Genomic DNA, 20,000 nt, shown 5'->3' on the forward strand with positions numbered 1-20,000 from the left:
AAAAGCGTGACATTCTGACGAGAATAGAAAAAAAAGAGGAAACAGCGAGTGGTTGTTGAGATGGCAGAGATATATCTATGGGGTGCGTGGGGGGGGGGGGGGGGGTACACAACGGTCATCATCAACATGAGAGCAGAGAGATAAGTGGATTTGGAGAAGGGCAGATAGAGAAATGTAGGGGAGGATGTTAGGGAACAGATAGAGCGAGGGATGTTATCTTTTCTCAGCAGAGGAGGAAACCTGAGAAAGATGACAATCAGAGTCATTTAGCTAAAGCAGCAGACGGCGGGGGGGGAAGCACGTCATGAGCTGTTGCCGCAACAGTTTAGGGGCAACGTTTGTTATCCTCTGAGTAAACAGGCCACGTTTAGACCATGAAGACCTGAGACCAGATTCTACAAATGTCTTTTCTGAAAAACCTATGTTTCTATATCAGTGATACTCAAATTCTTTCATGTCAAGGACCCCCAATTATATGTTATTAGCCGCCGACCCCCTTCTGAAAATATGGTTTTCCAGGGAGACCACCCCGAAGCAAAGATATGATGTTCGCTGGGAAAGAATATATATTCAAAGCTTTGCACATGCGTTTTCACAATTTTTCCAACAGCTATAAAGTTTAAAATAATGATTAAATTGGTTCAAAGCCAAAAAGGCAACACAGGTGCATTCCCGGTCTTAATGGGTTAGACATGGTTCCATCATGTCGCGTTGTTTATAGTGTTTTTCTCTCCAAACAGCAGAAAACACAACATTCATTACATATTAACTGTACTAAATGATGTGAGAGAGAGAGAGAAAAAAGCCTAACACTCAATAACTTAACCATATATAATGTGTAGCCTAATGTTAGCTTGAAAGATGTCGTCCAACTGCGGAAACTTTAAATACACGCATTGGTTCCGTTGAGTTTCTCCTTACTTAAGGCCAGCAAAAGTCTCTTAAAGGACCACTTCACCACTTTTCAACCCATCTTCATATAATAGGTCCTCACTAATAATCATGATAAAAATGGCACGATTTTTTCCTACTCAGTCTGTGCCTCATAGGAGGGCTGTGGGCAGTTTAGAAACCGTCTTCCAGTGACATCATCATTAGGCAGATCATTTTTTTAAACAAAAATGTTTAGATTTTCATTATCGTGAGCACGATGACTTCCATTTTCGATTTGCAACTTTTCAGGACTAGAAAGCCTGCAGTTTCTTTTATCCCACGATTTTGTAACCCATTTTTCACCCCTGTGCCAATCATCTACTGTGATCCTGGGCTCTACACACCCTCCGCCAACCTGGGGAGAGCAACGGACTTAACTCATGCTCCCTTCATGCCTGAGTGTCCAAGTTGCTCCTTTACACCTGACAGGGGGGAGTTTCCCTGGTTGGACGTAGCGCGTGGAAGGAACACGTTATTCCAACCAGTTCCTTTCCCCTCCATCAGGCGCCCCTGGCTGGCCAGGGGGAGGCAGTTTAGAGACCAGGATTACTGCATGTTTTTGTGAGGGTATACCTACCCTAGGGGACACGGGGAGAACATGCAAACCCCACACAGAAAGGCCCTATCGCCAACCCCGCCTGCAGTTTCTATTAGCTTGTATTCCGCATCGATGATGTATAAAGGGAATGAACTTCAATAAAGGAACACTGCATTGCGACGCGACTGCTTTCAGGTCATGTACTTTTTAATGGTTTTCCTCTGTTAGATTGGCAATACAGATGCGGAAACAAGAAACGCTAGTGTTTTCAGACTAACACACATTCATCTCATTTGAGTACAGTAGCGGCCTTGCTTGAAGTGATTGGCGTCAACATGTTTTGGGACAGGAAATTCAATTTCAGCCACACAGGGTTGAAGAAGGAAAGAGGGAAATCTCCATCAGGGCCCGGTGGGACATTTGGCCAGATATATGAGGGGAACTAACCAGCCTGGCAGACAATCACTACATCTACTTAATCCTATCATTCGGACATGAAAATATGAAACTGGGAGTGATTCACGACATGGGCCATTCATCAGCAGACTCTTATCAGATGGACGGAGGAGCTGAGAGCAGGCGTTTGTCCTTTTCATCATCTCCTCCCTCCCCCCTCCAGCCCCTCCAATCATCTCCCTCCCCTCCCTCCAATCATCTCCCCCCCGTCCAGCCCCTCCAATCATCTCCCTCCCCCCTCCAGTCCCTCCAATCATCTCCCTCCACTCCCCTCTCTCTCCCTCTCCCTCTCTTCATCTCTCTCCAGCGGTGGAAAAAGTACTCCATTGTTCTACTTAAGTAAAAGTATCAATACTGCAATGTAGAACTACTACCGTTACAACTAAGTAAAAAGTCCGGAATTCAAAATGTAACGGCGTAAAAGTACTGACATCCAAAATGTACCTAAAGTACAAAAAGTACTATATGCAGTGTCCCATTTGACGATTTCAAATGTATACAAATATTTTATATAATAGCTGATCTACAAGCGTTGCACAATGCGTTGCATCATGGCGACACATTGTGAGCTTGTAGATCGGCTATTTTCAAATGGCCGAAATGTATACAGGGCTGAAGTGTTCAATGTATACGTTTTGTAATGATAATCAAAATCTAACAAAGCAATTAGTAACTAAAGTTTCCAAATAAATGTAGTGGAGTAAAAGTACAATATTTGCCTCTGACATGTAGTGAAGATGTAGAAGTAAAAATAGTGGATATTGCAAATACTCAAGTAAAGTACAAATGCCTCAAAATCGTACTTAAGTACTGTACTTAACCCATTCTGACCTGAGATCAGATTCATACGAGATTTCCACTGGACAACACACTGGTCTGATGAACCCATTCTGACCTGAGATCAGATTCATACGAGGTTTCCACTGGACACACACTGGTCTGATGAACCCATTCTGACCTGAGATCAGATTCTAAAATTGTCAGTCGTTCTTCGATTTAAAAAAAATAGCAGACCTACAAGCTCATAGCGCGCCACTCGGTGGCGCGCTATGAGCTTGTAGATCTGCTATTTTTCAATAGCTAAAGCATAACATGATGCTGACACCAAAACGGGTGCCCGGTCAGAATGGGTTAAGTACTGTACTTAAGTACTGCCAGTTCTTCTCTATCTCCCTTCATCTCTCTCTCTCTCTCTCTCTCACAGGGTCCGTCCCAGTTGGGTCCGCACATCAATCCCAGTAACCTTCCCTCCACTGCAACAACAATGCGTGCCTGTATATCCCCACATCCCCATCTGCTGCTGTGCTTTTGCGAATTCCGGGATGACTAGCCGGGTATTTCCCCCCACTCTGATCTGTTTTACTGGGCGAACAACGGCCGGCCTTTCTGCGGCTTGATTGGTTGATTAGCACCATCACCACCGTCCGCTGCATGTTGCTCAGCTAAGCCAAGGTGAGGTCAGCCTCTGGGCTGGGGGGGCGATCAGTGTGTTGTTGCTGATCTGAGGTCAGCCTCTGGGCTGGGGGGCGATCAGTGTGTTGTTGCCTCTGGGCTGGGGGGGGCGATCAGTGTGTTGTTGCCTCTGGGCTGGGGGGGGGCGATCAGTGTGTTGTTGCTGATCTGAGGTCAGCCTCTGGGCTGGGGGGCGATCAGTGTGTTGTTGCTGATCTGAGGTCAGCCTCTGGGCTGGGGGGCGATCAGTGTGTTGTTGCTGATCTGAGGTCAGCCTCTGGGCTGGGGGGCGATCAGTGTGTTGTTGCTGATCTGAGGTCAGCCTCTGGGCTGGGGGGCGATCAGTGTGTTGTTGCCTCTGGGCTGGGGGGCGATCAGTGTGTTGTTGCTGATCTGAGGTCAGCCTCTGGGCTGGGGGGCGATCAGTGTGTTGTTGCTGATCTGAGGTCAGCCTCTGGGCTGGGGGGCGATCAGTGTGTTGTTGCCTCTGGGCTGGGGGGCGATCAGTGTGTTGTTGCTGATCTGAGGTCAGCCTCTGGGCTGGGGGGCGATCAGTGTGTTGTTGCTGATCTGAGGTCAGCCTCTGGGCTGGGGGGCGATCAGTGTGTTGTTGCTGATCTGAGGTCAGCCTCTGGGCTGGGGGGCGATCAACTAGCAGCTATAGCTAAAGATAATCTAGTTTACTGGCCGGCGAGCCGAACATGGACCCAAACAGAATCCTTGACACAATGAGGCTCAGATAACTGCAATGCACAGCTGAGGAAGGCTCAAAGAACAATGGTGGAGACTTGTACACTTCTGAACCGATGCTGCGAACTCAAGACATTGGAGATTTCAGCGGATACATAGATAGGTACAGAAAATTAATAACGGTGAAAGAAAAACAAAACATTGAAGACATCACTGAGTATCTGTGTGTGATCCACAACTACGTTTTGTTAACATCACCCGGCTCTACCCTCATATCAGGGATGGAGCTCGTTAATTTATATTGATATAAACGATCACCTTATCGATCAGGCTTATCGAGACGGGTTCTTATCGAGCCCACTATCGAGCATTTTATATTATTTTGTGGAAAGACAGGAGACAATAAATTCTGAAAAGACAGTATATACAGTACATTCAAACAGGCAATTGACCTTTTTACCAATAAAATAATATTAAAGGCCTGGGCCATGGCTCAGCGGTCCAGGCACCTTGGCTGGTAATCCAGTCTGGCAGTGTGCCGCAGGTTCGACTCCCGTTCCCGACAGCCTTTACTGCCCCATGTCACTCCCCCATCTCTCTCTCCCCATTTCCTGTCAGCCTACTGTCTGTCCCTCCATAAATAAAGGCCACAAAAAAAACATTAAAAAAATATATATATATATTAAAGAAACTGTTAAACTTCAAAGTGTTATTTTGTTTACCCTGGCAGCGCTGGTTGGTAGATAGACTTCAATACACTTTGAGATCGACATGTTTGTGCCAGCATGGGTGATTACATTTATTTCTTGATCGCCTCTTGCCATGATTGTTTGAACATGGACGTCATGCTCGATAACAGGCTTGATAAGCCCAAAACGTATTGATAACGGTTACTCGATAAGCTTGTTATCGGATTTTATCGGGTATCGAGCTCCATCCCTAACCCTCATACCACTGTTTCACCATCTTATTGGCTGTCCTGATGGTGGGAGCGCGTCACATCTCGGCAGAGACCGGCCCAAATGAAACCACCGGCATGAGACCAGCCGAGATGGGTGGGTTCACCCACCCATCTCACCCATCGTACAACTAGGATTGTGAACCTTTAGGATTTTAACGATTCCCTTTCAACGGTCTGATTCCTTCACAGGACTGCAACTCTGAGAGGGTATAAATAAAACCCATAAGGGTCTATTTGGTTCCATTTGTACAGTACACTCTCAGAGTGAAATGTATAAGCGTTTGAGAACCACTGCTATAGTGAATCGTAGAGCAGACATCAATCCCACATGCCAGCTCTGACAGTGTGATAAAAACAACGGTTCCAGAAACTCCGGTTCTTCAATCTCGGAACCGAGTCTGAAAAAAGACGGTTCCGGCCGGGTCCCAATCCTACTTACAACCCAGACCAACCAACACGGCAGACAGACAGGCAGACAGACAGACAGACAGGCAGGCAGACAGACAGACAGACAGACAGACAGACAGACAGACAGACAGACAGACAGACAGACAGACAGACAGACAGACAGACAGACAGACAGACAGACAGACAGGCAGGCAGACAGACAGACAGACAGGAGAGCGTAGCTGCTTGTGAGCGCATGCAGAGGACCGAGAGGCACAGCTGTGCTCCAGTGGACAAAGCCTCCTAGTGTGTGTTCTTCTAGCAGAACCTTTAACCAGACCCAAAAAGGTCAAGGAGGCTCCATAACTTGGCACACGGATGACCCCTCCTCCTCCTCCTCCTCCCCCTCCTTCTCCTCCTCCTCCTCCCCCCTCCTCCTCCTCCGAATCCCCACCCAACTCACATGACCTCCGCTGGGGAGGCTGGCAGGAAGGGGCCCGACAATGACACGCGCGTGCACGCACACTGTACACACGCGCACACACACACACACACACACACACACACACACACACACACATGCAACAAGCTGACCTCCAAAAGACACACACATGTCCATGAAGAGAAGACAGAAACAACAACTGTCCATTATCCACAGCGGGACAACACCTGTGAGACTGCAGGGCCAGAATGGGCCAATTCATCAAGGGCTACAAATGAGGGAAAGTGTGCGTGTCCGCAGAGCGCACGTGATCCGTGTTCATGCAGCCAGCGGTGTGCGTCCGATTCCATTTTCCCATGAACTGCAACATTAACCCGTGTGCAGACCGTGTGAGAGAGAGAGAGAGAGAGAGAGGATCTGGTGCTGCCGTTTCCCCCTGTTTCCAGCTGGATTACTGCCGTTTATCCCATTTTGGGCCGGAACCCCTTTTGGTGTTAGCATTATGTTATGCTTTAGCTATTGAAAAAATAGCAGATCTACAAGCTCATAGCGCGCCACCGAGTGGCGCGCTAAGAGCTTGTAGGTCTGCTATTTTTTGAAAAATCGAAGAACGACTGACATAGAAACATGTCAGGATGTAGAAGACGTTTTTAGAATCTGATCTCAGGTCAGAATGGGTTATTTGTGGGTCTATGGACACAGACCAACAGGAGCCAGTGACTCGCGCACGCGCGCACGCACACACGCACGCACACGCACACACACAGGGCACTTCCTCTTCCTATACTGAGAAGAACACCCTTGAATATTTTTTCTAAGGAATCAAAAGCCTTTTATAGTACAATCCAACATACTGTAGTACTCAGCTGAATGTCTACTCTAGTGTATTGTTTTTACGAAGGTGGTTCCTAAATTTAGACCTGGATCAAATCTGAACGTCATAATTATTAGGAAGTTGCAACTGTATATAATATGAACATAATCGCCGATGCAAAGTTAATTTAAATATTTACATCAAAGCTCAGATAAGCACTTGATATCGTCAACGCTGTTTTGAATTAATACGTGATAAAAAAAAAGCAGCCTATATTCTCACTGCTTCGTTAAAAGGGCCACGTCACCCCTTTTGCAAGGGCTGCTGCTAGGGCTTCTGGGAAATTGAGGCCAATGCAAATGAATGGGGTACAATTCCTCATGGAGGCGGGTCTTGTGCTGCGGTCTTCCGGGCGCACCAAGATGGCGGGTGGTGCGATCGTTCATAACAAACGGAGGAAGCTTTTCTTCGCCGGACTTTCACGGATCAAAAGCCCAAATAATTCAGCGTATGCTCTAAAGGTAATACAAGCGTAGGGTATTTGATTAAAATGCGGGTTACGTCAAACTGTTAATGTTGTTTAGGACACAAGAAACACTTTCCTGGGGTTTAATATGTTTGTTTTTTTATATTTTAGTCATGACGCCAAGTTCATGACCAAAAAGCTGTCACGAAAATGTGGTCTCACTTCCTTCCTGAAAGTCACACCTCACACATGGGCAGCCTCCCCCCCCCCCTCTCCACAAGGAGCTAGAGGGAAGTGCATTATGGGCATTGTAGGAATTCAGCAATCCATTCAAGCACACAGACTTCATTATTTTTCTAGCCATAGGGTGCAAAATTGAAATTGTGCTACTGTTATCTACTACGAATACTATTAACATTGAGTGACTGCAGTTTCTTCCGGCGGTGAATTGCTTTATGAGCTGCTATACTTTCTGTCAAGAAATTCCTTGCAGGTGATATTTTTTTTGTGTTGGGAGTTTGGAAGTGGTTGCTTTTCAACAAAGCAACGTCCTGCTGCCTCAAATTCAAAACGGGTGGTACGCAGGGCCGTTGAGTGATATCCAACGAGCACTTCCAAACGACAACACTTAACCCATTCTGACCTGAGATCAGATTCATACGAGGTTTCCACTGGACACACACTGGTCTGATGAACCCATTCTGACCTGAGATCAGATTCTAAAAATGTCAGTCGTTCTTCGAATTTTTCAAAAATAGCAGACCTACAAGCTCGTAGCGCGCCACTCGGTGGCGCGCTATGAGCTTGTAGATCTGCTATTTTTCAATAGGTAAAGCATAACATGATGCTAACACCAAAATGGGTGCCCGGTCAGAATGGGTTAACATGTCTACGGTTCATTTTTGAAACGAACACTTTTCAGATAGAAAGAGGATAATTCAAGCTTTTCGTACAGCTTGCAATGTTGGTGAGTTTGACGTTGTTTAATACAATCAAATAGGACTTTTCCGTTTGGATGTATATGGGCTGTCAATGGCAAATTTGCGGCTAGTTTACCACCCTGCTGGCAAGATGGCCACAGTCAGTCTGCATAAGGTCAATAATTGCTCTGGCGTGCTGCAATACCGTGTGCAAACACACGGCTACGCAGATGGCGGCCATCTTCCAAAGGGCCTGGTGAGGAGAATGAGAAGAAGAAGGCATTTATCACAGACATATACCCAGATAGAGAGATACACACACACAGGCATAGGTCCCCAGCTGGCCGGAGGACATGGTCAGCAGGTCGGGGCCACACTACCGGCCATTCCAGGACAATGAGAGAATGGCTTAAGGAGATTAGATCATTAGATATGGACCTGCGCCTGGATGACTAGAAGATATGTGCTTTTTTTTTTAAAGACATGACTATAGAAAAGAATTATAGGATAAAAGGGCGGCTTGTTCAAAGGAAGGAGAGGAAGACGGAAGAGGAACTAATGAACTAACGAAGTCCTGACAGTCGCCTTAGCCTTCGCTGGTGCCTCTGCCAGCGTGTTTAGGTAACGTCGTTCATCTGCTGTTTAACCCATTCTGACCGGGAACCCATTTTGGTGTTAGCACTATGTTATGCTTTAGGTATTGAAAAATAGCAGATCTACAAGCTCGTAGCGCGCCACCGAGTGGCGCGCTACGAGCTTGTAGGTCTGCTATTTTTGAAAAATCGAACAACAACTGACATTTTTAGAATCTGATCTCAGGTCACAATGGGTTCATCAGACCATTGTATGTCCAGTGGAAACCTCGTATGAATCTGATCTCAGGTCAGAATGGGTTAACGGACAACGGCAATATGTCCCCCCTGAGACTTCACCACTTCAAGGGGACGTCTTTCCGAGTCAATTGATGATGAGTGGTTGGCGTGGGCATGGAGTAATTGATGTTAATCGCTTCTGACGCCATCAGCCTTCCTTCCACAGTGTAGCATGATGAGTTAGGCGTGATGAACAAAGTCATTCTTATCAGCACATCAGTCACCGGGTTGACAAGATGGATGCTCTGGTTTCAGCGGCAGAGGAAGGCGGCGCGTTACTTTCTAACCCATTCTGGGCGGGAACCCCCTTTTGGTGTTAGCATTATGTTATGCTTTAGCTATTGAAAAAATAGCAGATCTACAAGCTCCTACGAGCCTGTAGGTCTGCTATTTTTGAAAAATCGTGAAAATGTGCTTCAAATTTGGAATATATTTTTTCAGAACGAAGGTTTTTAACTCAAATCTTTGCTTCTGGAGGGTCCCTGGAACAACATATTTTCAGATGGTGGTCGGTGGCCAAACACATAATTTCTTGACATGAAATATTGAGTGATATAGGCATAGGTATTTCAGAGAACTGTCAGGATATATAAAAAGACATTTTTGCCAGGCCTAAACGGGCTAAACAGATTGAGGACAAGCGTAGATAAAGTGCACCAGGCCTCCCTGTAGCCGCTCCACCACACAATGGGCCCCATTGAGGGGAGACCCACGGCTTAACGCCGCGGCAGTAGCAGCCGCTTAGCAGCCCCGTCCGTACATACAGTGTCTGTGTGGCGCGGCCGCCGACCGCTGGGAGGCCGTCTGAGCTTTATCCAAATGCTAATAGGTCCCAAAGCCCACTGCACTGCACTGCAGCGCAGGCCTTTCTTCTGCCTCTCAACCTCCCACACGCTGCAGCTGACTGGAGGAGAAGGGCAGGATTCATGTCTCTATCCCCTGTGAACTCCCCCAGAGCCGCTGCCCGCCACCGTGCGTGTAACCCACCCCGTCCCGTCCTCTCTCTCTCCGCTGGCTGCTGGATGTCTGAATGTAGCCACTTGACATGGCTTCACACAGCCAAGCCTCTGTGTGCCACGCACGGAGGACGCCGTTTGGCCACAAAAGAGGTGGCGGCCGCGCAGCCAAACATCTCCATAAAGGGGACCAGGAAAGAAAGACAGAGAGAGAGAGAGAGGGAACAGGAGAGAGAGTGAGAGAGAGAGAGATTGGCTTATATAAAGAGAATCATTGACAGATATATTGCCGGGGACCATAAACAGCGGCGCGTGGGCAAAGCTTCAGCCAACCCGGGGGCCAACACCCACAACAGGTTCATTGCACATTCCTCTCACGGCCTCCCGAGTCGTGTCGAAAGCAGCTTGGCACAACATGTCTGCCAGGCGGGTAGGTGGGTGGCTGAACCCAGAGAGGAGGCCCCTCTTCTCTCCCCGTGGGCACACAGCGGGCAGCAGACAGAGGGCCCGCAAGCTGGCGCGTATATCGACTCGGGAGCATCAACACTGAGAGAGGTTATTGTTACGGAAGGGCTCTGCCAAGCCCTTACAGCCCCCCCCCTTCCCCCCCCGAAGGCAGAAAGGGAGAGCATGAGTATGTTTTCACTTTAGACGACGCCATGTCCTGTGTCTACTTAACAAAACACACACACACACACACACACACACACACAGGATTTGATTTGATTCAAAATGCTTGGAGTTGCACATGCATCCTCCCCTCTTTCTCTCTCTCTCTCTCTCTCTTTCTGTCGCCTTCTGTGGCCTCTGGGTCACGCCACTGCCAACTGACACATCTCATGACATGTCTCTGGTTACCGTATACATTCGTGGCAGAGCTTTGGCCAGTAATTGCCATTCCTCCGTACTTAAAGCTGGACCTTTGCATCCCTGAGCGGACCGCAGAGACAAGCAGGCTAATGGGAAACACACTAGGCTGATAAAAAAAAAAAAAACCCAAGCGGCCTCTTGGTGAAACCGGGACGCTGCATTTCTCTGAAATGTTGATTAAACTCATGTGTGGCGCAAAAGACAGAAAAAAAGAAAATCCCGAACCACCCTGTTCCAGACCCCAAAAACCTTAGTTGAACCCTCCGTTCACAGCCACTAAAGCCCCCGAGTTCTTGACGAATATCACAACGTGAAACCTCAGAGCTCTATAGTGATTTATGTGAGAGGGTTTTTTTTCGGAGTATTCTACGGGGCCGTAGTGGAGTCAGGAGAGATTAATGGCGATATCTGGAGCATCCCTGGACCGCGGCTACAGTTAGCGAGGGCTAAATGGTAATGGAAAGAGGCATTCTTGACATTAATTGAGCCGTGGAGAACGCAACGGTTCGGCGTCCGATCGTCCTATAACGACATGACGCAGGGTTCTGGGCAGGGCGGACGACCGCTTCGCTTAACCCATTCTGACCGGGCACCCATTTTGGTGTTGGCATCATGTTATGCTTTAGCTATTGAAAAATAGCAGATCTACAAGCTCATATCGCGCCACCGAGTGGCGCGATACGAGCTTGTAGGTCTGCTATTTTTGAAAAATTCGAAGAACGACTGACATTTTTAGAATCTGATCTCAGGTCAGAATGGGTTCATCAGACCAGTGTGTGTCCCGTGGAAACCTCGTATGAATCTGATCTCAGGTCAGAATGGGTTAAAGACACGTCTGCTCGTCCTCTGGAGGGAAAACATCTTGGGATGCAGAGGATGTAATGGACCTTGTGGTCTAGTGTCATTAACCCATTCTGACCCGAGATCAGATTAAAAAAATGTCTTCTACATCCTGACAGTTTTCTGAAAAAGCGATGTTTCTATATGTCAGTCGTTCTTCGATTTTTCTAAAATAGCAGACCTACAAGCTCGTAGCGCGCCACTCGGTGGCGCGCTACGAGCTTGTAGATCTGCTATTTTTCAATAGCTAAAGCATAACATAATGCTATAACACCAAAAGGCGGTTCGCGCCCAGAATGGGTTAAGAGGCTGATCCTCCTGATTGTCAATGAGGCTGAAAACAGCCTGGCCACTAATCCTCCAGTTAACTTTATTAAAAATATACTGCCTCATCAGAAATATGGATTGGGGTAAGGATGAGCAGTAATCGAAAGAGCAAGCGTGCATGAGAGAGAGAGAGAGAGAGAGCGCATAGTAAGAAACTGGGTGCCGATGATTGGAATATGTGCTCCCCTGCACTTCATGTGTGAGTAAGAAGCAGAGAGAGAAGCCTTAAGCATGAGGCCGATTATCAGAGAACTTCCCCCCAGAACATACACACCATGTCGTTTCTATAACGAAAGCCCAAGCATACAAATCTGATAGCTTAAAGAATCCTTAAGCTGTACAGTGGCTGGCTGCAGAGATCATGGGCAGAATTAAAAGCTGCTTTTAAAGCAGAAACGGGGAGGGGGGAAAGAGGACTCAGTGATCCTTCATTCTGCCTGTATAGGCTAATTCCTCTGGCTCGCCTCTCCAGGGCCGTGCGAGAGAAAGAGAGAGAGAGAGAGAGAGAGAGAGAGAGAGAGAGAGAGAGAGAGAGAGCGAGCAGCATTTCCGGGAGCGCTTCTTGCTTTGCACACATCCTTTATCTCTACAGTCACCTCTTCCTGAAACAAAAAAACAAACGCGCGCGCGCACGCACACACACACACACACACACACACACACACACACACACACACACACACACACACACGCACGTGCTGACCTCCATTGACCTTTGAGGACCCAGACTACTGCCACATCAAAGTGGCCGTCTGGGGCTTTGCCGTGTGCCAGTATGCATGCATGTACAGTACATGCGTGTGTGTGTGTGTGTGTGTGTGTGTGTGTGTGTGTGTGTGCAACTGAAGATCAAGTGCGCCCAGGGCACTCTTTGTGGCTTTGAGACGAGTCTCAGTGCCCACTTAACCCATTCTGGCCGGGAACCCATTTCGGTGTTGGCATCATGTTATGCTTTAGCTATTGAAAAATAGCAGATCTACAAGCTCATAGCGCGCCACCGAGTGGCGCGCTATGAGCTTGTAGGTCTGCTATTTTTGAAAAATCGAAGAACGACTGACATTTTTAGAATCTGATCTCAGGTCAGAATGGGTTCATCAGACCAGTGCGTGTCCAGTGGGAAACCTCGTATGAATCTGATCTCAGGTCAGAATGGGTTAAAGGTCAGCCCCTCTCCCATCCCCCCCACAATGCTATTTATAACCTGCCTGCCACCTTCTACCACCACCAAGGCACCAGTCACATCAGCACACACACACACACACACACACACACACACACACACACACACAGCAAAGGCCCTCCATTGTGAATCCCCACACCCTTCTAATCTCTACCTCTCCATCTTCTACGGTGGCACAATGGCGCAAATACCTGAACAAAAAGGAGGACTTTCTTGTTGCCTAGATATTACTTTTACAATCTCTTCCGTCAGTCACACGCCGCAGTATTTCACCGTTTCCCCTCATAATAGCTTGCTCTCTCTCTCTCGTAGACACATAACCGAAACAAATGGAAGTTTACTTCCTTTATTGGTCATTTTCTGTTGCCTGCATAACGTCGTCACATCATCATTTAAAAGTAATTTCAGCTTGTCATCACTAATGGAACGTCTACACTATACTAGCGGCTCCCAGAGGTATGATAAAGGCTTGTAGATCATTCTAAATGATTCACTGTGCTTTGTAAAAAAGAAGCCTTTTCCTCTTCTAAAAAAAAAAGAGAAATGGAAAAGGAGCCAGAGTCTAGTTCTCTTGTTTCAGACCAATTAGCTTAATCCTTCAACCTCGGCTTATGAGCAGCAATGAAAAGGCTTTAAGGATTTGCAAACAAAGAATGCTACATGACGTTCGCTTTGACCTCGAAGGGTCCTTGTGCGCACACGCACACACACACACACACACACACACACACACACACACACACACACACACACACACACACACACACACACACACACACACACACACACACACACACACACACACACACACACACACACACACACACACACACACACACACACACACACACACACACACACACACACACACACACACACACACACACACACACACACACACACACACGTATATCCATCCTAACAGAAATGGCTGCCCACTCCCATGTCACCTGTATATGCCTTGGCTGTTGTTTTTGTTTTTGACCGTTCAGAGCTGCTCAGTGGTGGAGCTGGCTGAGTCTGATTCATACTTTAGTCACCACAGCCAAACACCTGAGGGATGGAGGGTCGAGTGTGTGGGCCGCCCGCACACACACACACACACACACACACACACACACACACACACACAGTGTGACAGATGGGTAGGATGGGACAAGCAGCACCAGGACCACTCCCACTGTATAAATATGGCCATGTGAGAGCCAGGAGCGGATGTGTGCGTGTACATATGTGTGTGTGGCTGCAATGTGGAGTGGACAGTGTGTGTGTGTGTGTGTGTGTGTGTGTGTGTGTGTGTGAGACCAGAGCGCGCCACCTGGACACGGTCCCACCTCAGCTCTGAGCGGCCACATCATCACCTGAGGCTTTCAGAACGCACACACCTGAGACTTTCAGAACGCACACACCTGAGGCTTTCAGAACGCACACACCTGAGACGCCGCCAAGATGGGATCCTGTAACGGTCGGTATCGCTGTGCGGCGGACCGCTGCACACTTATGGTCCGATCCGCGCTGGAATTCCAAAGCGCCCGTAATTCCTTCACCTCAGTTTACCCCTGAGGGCCTGCGCGGCGGCCTGCGCGGCCCTGCCTCCTCCTCGCCTCTCCTCCTCCTCCTTCTGTGATCGCTGCAACTCCCTTCACTCCTCCTCCATAACCTCTGTGGTTGCTTCCCTCCTCCTCCTCCTCCTCCTCCTCCTCCCCCATAACCTCTGTGGTTGCTTCACCGCTAACTCTGTCGCTCCTTCCCTCCTCCCCTCTCTAACCTAGGCTTGTCACAATTATTACATAATCGTCATTGGAGATACCGGTAATCGCAATTATTTTGTCATTTTGTCAACGGGTCACTTTGTGGCGCGTTGTATAAGCCATTTCAACTATTTATTTTACAGTAAAAAAACTTGCCAGTAATGCCTTCAGTTATTTGTCATATCTGCCCTGTGCACTTTTTTTATTACGAAGCCTAGAAATTTCTATTCATAACGTTCCAGTGTCCGATGCCAGAAACACGATTAAATCTTTAATCGCAATTATTTGTGAACTTAAATGTGTAATGGTGACAGCCCTACTCGTTCTATCACTCCTCCCCTCTCTAAGTGTGTGTGTGTGTGTGTGTGTGTGTGTGTGTGTGTTCCACTGCAACGCCTCTCTGTCCTCGTCTCATCCCAGTCACAACTGCTTCTCTCTCGTTTTTAAATCAAGACCAGAGGCCGATTTTACACATTTTCGTGCCAAAGACCCACAAAATGATATGTTTTTAAATTCTCTCTCTCTCTCTCTTCGTCCTATCTGGAGATCAGTCAGGTTTCGTCAGTCTGTAAAAACCCAATGAGGAAGCCATTCTCCTACGAGGGACAGTGCCTCCCGAGCTCTATCGGGAGAGAAAATAGATGGCCTTGCACCAGCTTTACAATTGACACACGCTTTAGGGCCTCTTGGCAAACGGCGTCGCATTGAGCCATCGAATTACCACTTCTAGGCCCGTCCCTTCCACCAGAAAATGCCTCCTGGAGGGGTTTAGCTGAGGGACAAAAGGGTCCCTCAGTGGAGGGAGAGATAGCCAGGGGGAAAAGCCCTCCATGGCGTTTGCGGCGTTCGTAACGTGGAATCTCGACAAGTGGCCGACGTGATAATGACGACGTGTTTAATACTAATGGGCAACGAGAAAAGACTTCTCCTTCTCAAGGGCAGAGGAAGTTCAAAAGTAATCTCCGTGAGTGACGAAATGGATCTCTCCCTTTCATGGCGGCGCATGTTTAACCCATTCTGACCGGGAACCCCTTTTGGTGTTATAGCATCATGTTATGCTTTAGCTATTGAAAAATAGCAGATCTACAAGCTCATAGCGCGCCACCGAGTGGCGCGCTACGAGCTTGTAGGTCTGCTATTTTTTGAAAAATCGAACGACTGACATTTTTTTAGAATCTGATCTCAGGTCAGAATGGGTTCATCAGACCAGTGTGTGTCCTAGTGGAAACCTCGTATGAATCTGATCTCAGGTCAGAATGGGTTAAGAGCTTATTAGAGGATTTCTCATGAAAGGGAATCGGGACGATTGTGCTGTGGAATGGCACACTTCATCTCGACACGTAATGGAGACCAAATTGCAATAATTGTGCCAATTACAGTAATCCTGAATGAAGAGTGTCATCTTAATGCTTCAGTGTAGGATAGAAGAGACTCTCTAATTAGGGCTGAAGTGCTTTGCTGCTGTGCGTGTTACTCGTCTCCAGTGTCATTAGTTAAAAAGTTTACAATATTGAAAAGTGAACAATCAGTGGTGTAAAAAGTACCTATATTCTTTTAGTTATAGGTATCAAAGTATCAATACTGTATAATATAGAAATACTCTGTTACAAGTAAAAGTCTGGAACTCAGAACGTACCCGAGTAAAAGTACAAAAGTGTTGGTATAAAAATGTACTTAAAATACCAAAAGTAGACAGTACTCATTATGCAGAAGGTCAAGCTTGTAGATCGGCTATTTTCAAATGGGCGAAATGCTTATGGTAATAATATTAAAAATCTACAAACTAACTAGTAACTAAAGTTTTCAAATAAATGTAGTGGAGTAAAAGTACAATATTTGGATCCGAAATTGCAAATACCTCAAGATCTTACTTACGTTAAGTACAGTATTTCAGTGCATGTACCTACTTAGTTACTTTCCACCACTGTGAACAATCATACACTGGTAATTGTTCAAAGCAACACATAATAAGCAGAAAGTGTTACAGACAACTCCAATGAAAGAGAGAAAGAAGACATGAACTCTGCCATGATGGCATTATGTTATGCTTTAGATATTGAAAAATAGCAGATCTACAAGCTCACGAGCTTGTAGCTCTGCTATTTTTGAGTGTTTTGAGCGTTTTGGAGAAATGCAGACAGTCAATGAGACGCGGCTACAGCTGCCACAAGCCAGCGCACTGAAATAGTATAATGCATAATGCAAATGGGCTAACCAATGTGACAGGTACTGCACAGTGCAAGAACAGGAGGGCTAAGAAAAGACACAACAGAAGCATAGAAACTATTTCTCCAAGTATGTCTGTCTCTGCTGCGTTCTGTCTGTCTGTCGTGCTGCGCATGAGTGTGTGTGTGTGTGTGTGTGTGTGTGTGTGTGTGTGTGTGAGCACACGTGCATGTTTGTCGAACACACAGGCTGCATCTTGGGGTCTGATTAATTACACTGATTCTCAGAGGAGTGGGGGGTGACATATGCTCCTGCACTGGTGTGAGAGCTAGTCTAGGTGTGTGTGTGTGTGTGTGTGTGTGTGTGTGTGTGTGTGTGTGTGTGTGTGTGTGTGTGTGTGTGTGTGTGCGTGCGCGTGGGAACCACATGTGCCAGTTTTATGTGTGATTTCAGGTGGTGTATGTGCATTGTGTGTGTGTGTGTGTGTGTGTGTGTGTGTGTGTGTTCATGCATGCATGGCCACAACATGTGCCAGTTTTATGTGTGATTTCAGGTGGTGTATGTGCATTGTGTGCGTCTGTGTACAGGTTCAAGTTTGCATTGGTGCACGTGTGCTTTCAAGTGTGTGTGCGGGTGTGTGTGTGTGTGTGTGTGTGTGTGTGCGCGAGCAGATTCAGGTGTGGTGCCAGGAACACACTGGTGCGTGCGGGCAGGGGCATCCTGGCACAGACAGGGCACCAGATGTCAGAGCAGAGCGGGACCAGGAACTTTGCTCTGTGGACCAGCAACACTTTCCCCTTTCTGAAAATGAGATCTGGACTTTTCAGAAAGAAAGGGACTCGCAGGGACGCAGATCTACAAGCTCGTAGGACGCCACTCGGTGGCGCGTTACGAGCTTGTAGGTCTGCTATTTTTGAAAAATCGAAGAACGACTGACATTTTTTAGAATCTGATCTCAGGTCAAAATGGGTTAAAAAGGTACCGTACAAAATGGGGATATTTAATATTTTATCAGAAGCCGTCTCTTTGCTGAATGGCGATTGCCTCCAAGCAGAAACAGTATATAAACGCACATGGCAAGCATGTTGACGTGGAAATACTGTAGCACACAGCTTACAAAGGAACAACGAGGACAGTAAGAACATGTGTTCTTTTAAATGTATGTCCTTTTTTCACACCATTTTTTGCATTACAAATATACGAACAAATATGAACAATGGAAATGACAACACACAACCAAAGCAGGGAGAGAATGAGAAGCTGCAGATCACCTTGTTTAAAACAGATACAATCCCCGTGGGCTCTGAATTCAATTTGCCAACACACGGTATAATGAGCAACATTCAATGCACAACCCAAATCTGGGTTGGTATAAATGTGACAGCCATAAATATGTCCAAAACGCTTCTCGCTTGTTTTCTTTTCAAATTTCACTAAGTGCGTTATAGGCAGGCTCGGGTGCTGGCTCACTGCTCAAGGTGTAATTTAGTAGTTTTCTTTTCACTGCAGAACTAGTGAGACAAACACGTTAACCGTACTCTGTGTGCAAGCGCGCGCGTGTGTGCGTGTGTGCGTGTGTGTGCGCGTGTGTGAGAGTGAGTTAAGATTGTGTTTAGTGTGTGAGAGCTTGATTGATTGGAGCCAATGTCCCCTTAACCCATTCTGGGCGGCGGGAACCCCCGTTGGTGTTTCAAGCATCATGTTATACTTTAGCTATTGAAAAATAGCAGATCTACAAGCTCATAGCGCGCCACCGAGTGGCGCGCTATGTGCTTGTAGGTCTGCTATTTTTGAAAAATCGTGAAAATGTGACGCAAATCATAAGTCTTTCTGAAAACCGTCATGATTTAGAAGACATTCGTAGAATCAGGTCGAAACGGGTTAAAACACATTGGCATCTTTGTTTCCCAGTCTCTCTCCCTCGGTCGCCCCGGCTCTATAGCAGGCCCGCTCCGACTGTTAATGACAGAAATGGCCGAGGTTATTAACCGATTACACACATTCTCTATCAGATTACGAAGCTGGGCAGGGCTGAACCGGCCCGACTCCTCCAGGCTGCGGGAATTATGGGTACACTCTCTCTCTCTCTCTCTCGCTCCTCTCGTCGCGTCCCACGATGGCACTTCACAGCCTTCACACACGCATGCCACTGCCAGGCAAAATGGCTAAAAACAGCTTTAACCCATTCTGACCTGAGATCAGATTCATACGAGGTTTCCACTGGACACACACTGGTCTGATGAACCCATTCTGACCTGAGATCAGATTCTAAAAATGTCAGTCGTTCTTCGATTTTTCAAAAATAGCAGACCTACAAGCTCGTAGCGCGCCACTCGGTGGCACGCTATGAGCTTGTAGATCTGCTATTTTTCAATAGCTAAAGCATAACATGATGCTAACACCAAAAGGGGTTCCCGGTCAGAATGGGTTAAGCCGTTTTGGCGTCGCGTGCATGTCTGTTCCGGGAGCAATGGAGAAGATTGGGGGGGGGGGGGGGGGGGTGGGGGGTGGGGCTGGTTCCATAATTGTTTTGGGAAGCGAGGTGCACGCTGTTGTTTTGATGGAGGTGTTTTGTCTTGGGGATTTTATAAAAAGCAAGGCTTATGCACACCTACAGGCGACAGGTGCCTAGGAGAGGGTACGGTGCCCCAAAAAATTAAAAAAACACGCGCACACTGTCTTCAAATGCAGTGACCGACTTTTATTTCAGGGAAACAGCAACGTTTCGGCCAATGCGGCCTTCATCAGGCTATCTTTAAATCTTAGTGATTTTTAAATAACACGTGCTGGTATGTATATATCTTGTATATATATATATATATAGTTGAACACAGGTTGTAAATTGAAACGTTTGAATTTCCTCTGAGCAGGTTAAGACGATGCATCAACATGTTTCAGGGCAACCAATTGTCTCAGAATAAATGTACAACGTTTACAAGGCAATTGTTTATCGATTTCCCCAAATCACATTCTGTCCAT

At 47.0% G+C, this 20,000-nt stretch overlaps 1 protein-coding gene across 5 annotated transcripts in view; it reads right to left on the reverse strand.

Annotated features, from left to right (window-relative positions):
• The window catches only part of kidins220a (kinase D-interacting substrate 220a), a 94,600-nt gene that overhangs the window by 29,214 nt on the left and 45,386 nt on the right, over window positions 1–20,000 (reverse strand). The window lies entirely within an intron of this gene.

Source organism: Protomyctophum bolini (genome assembly GCF_963924005.1).
Source record: "Protomyctophum bolini genome assembly, chromosome: 15".
Lineage (NCBI taxonomy): Eukaryota > Metazoa > Chordata > Actinopteri > Myctophiformes > Myctophidae > Protomyctophum > Protomyctophum bolini.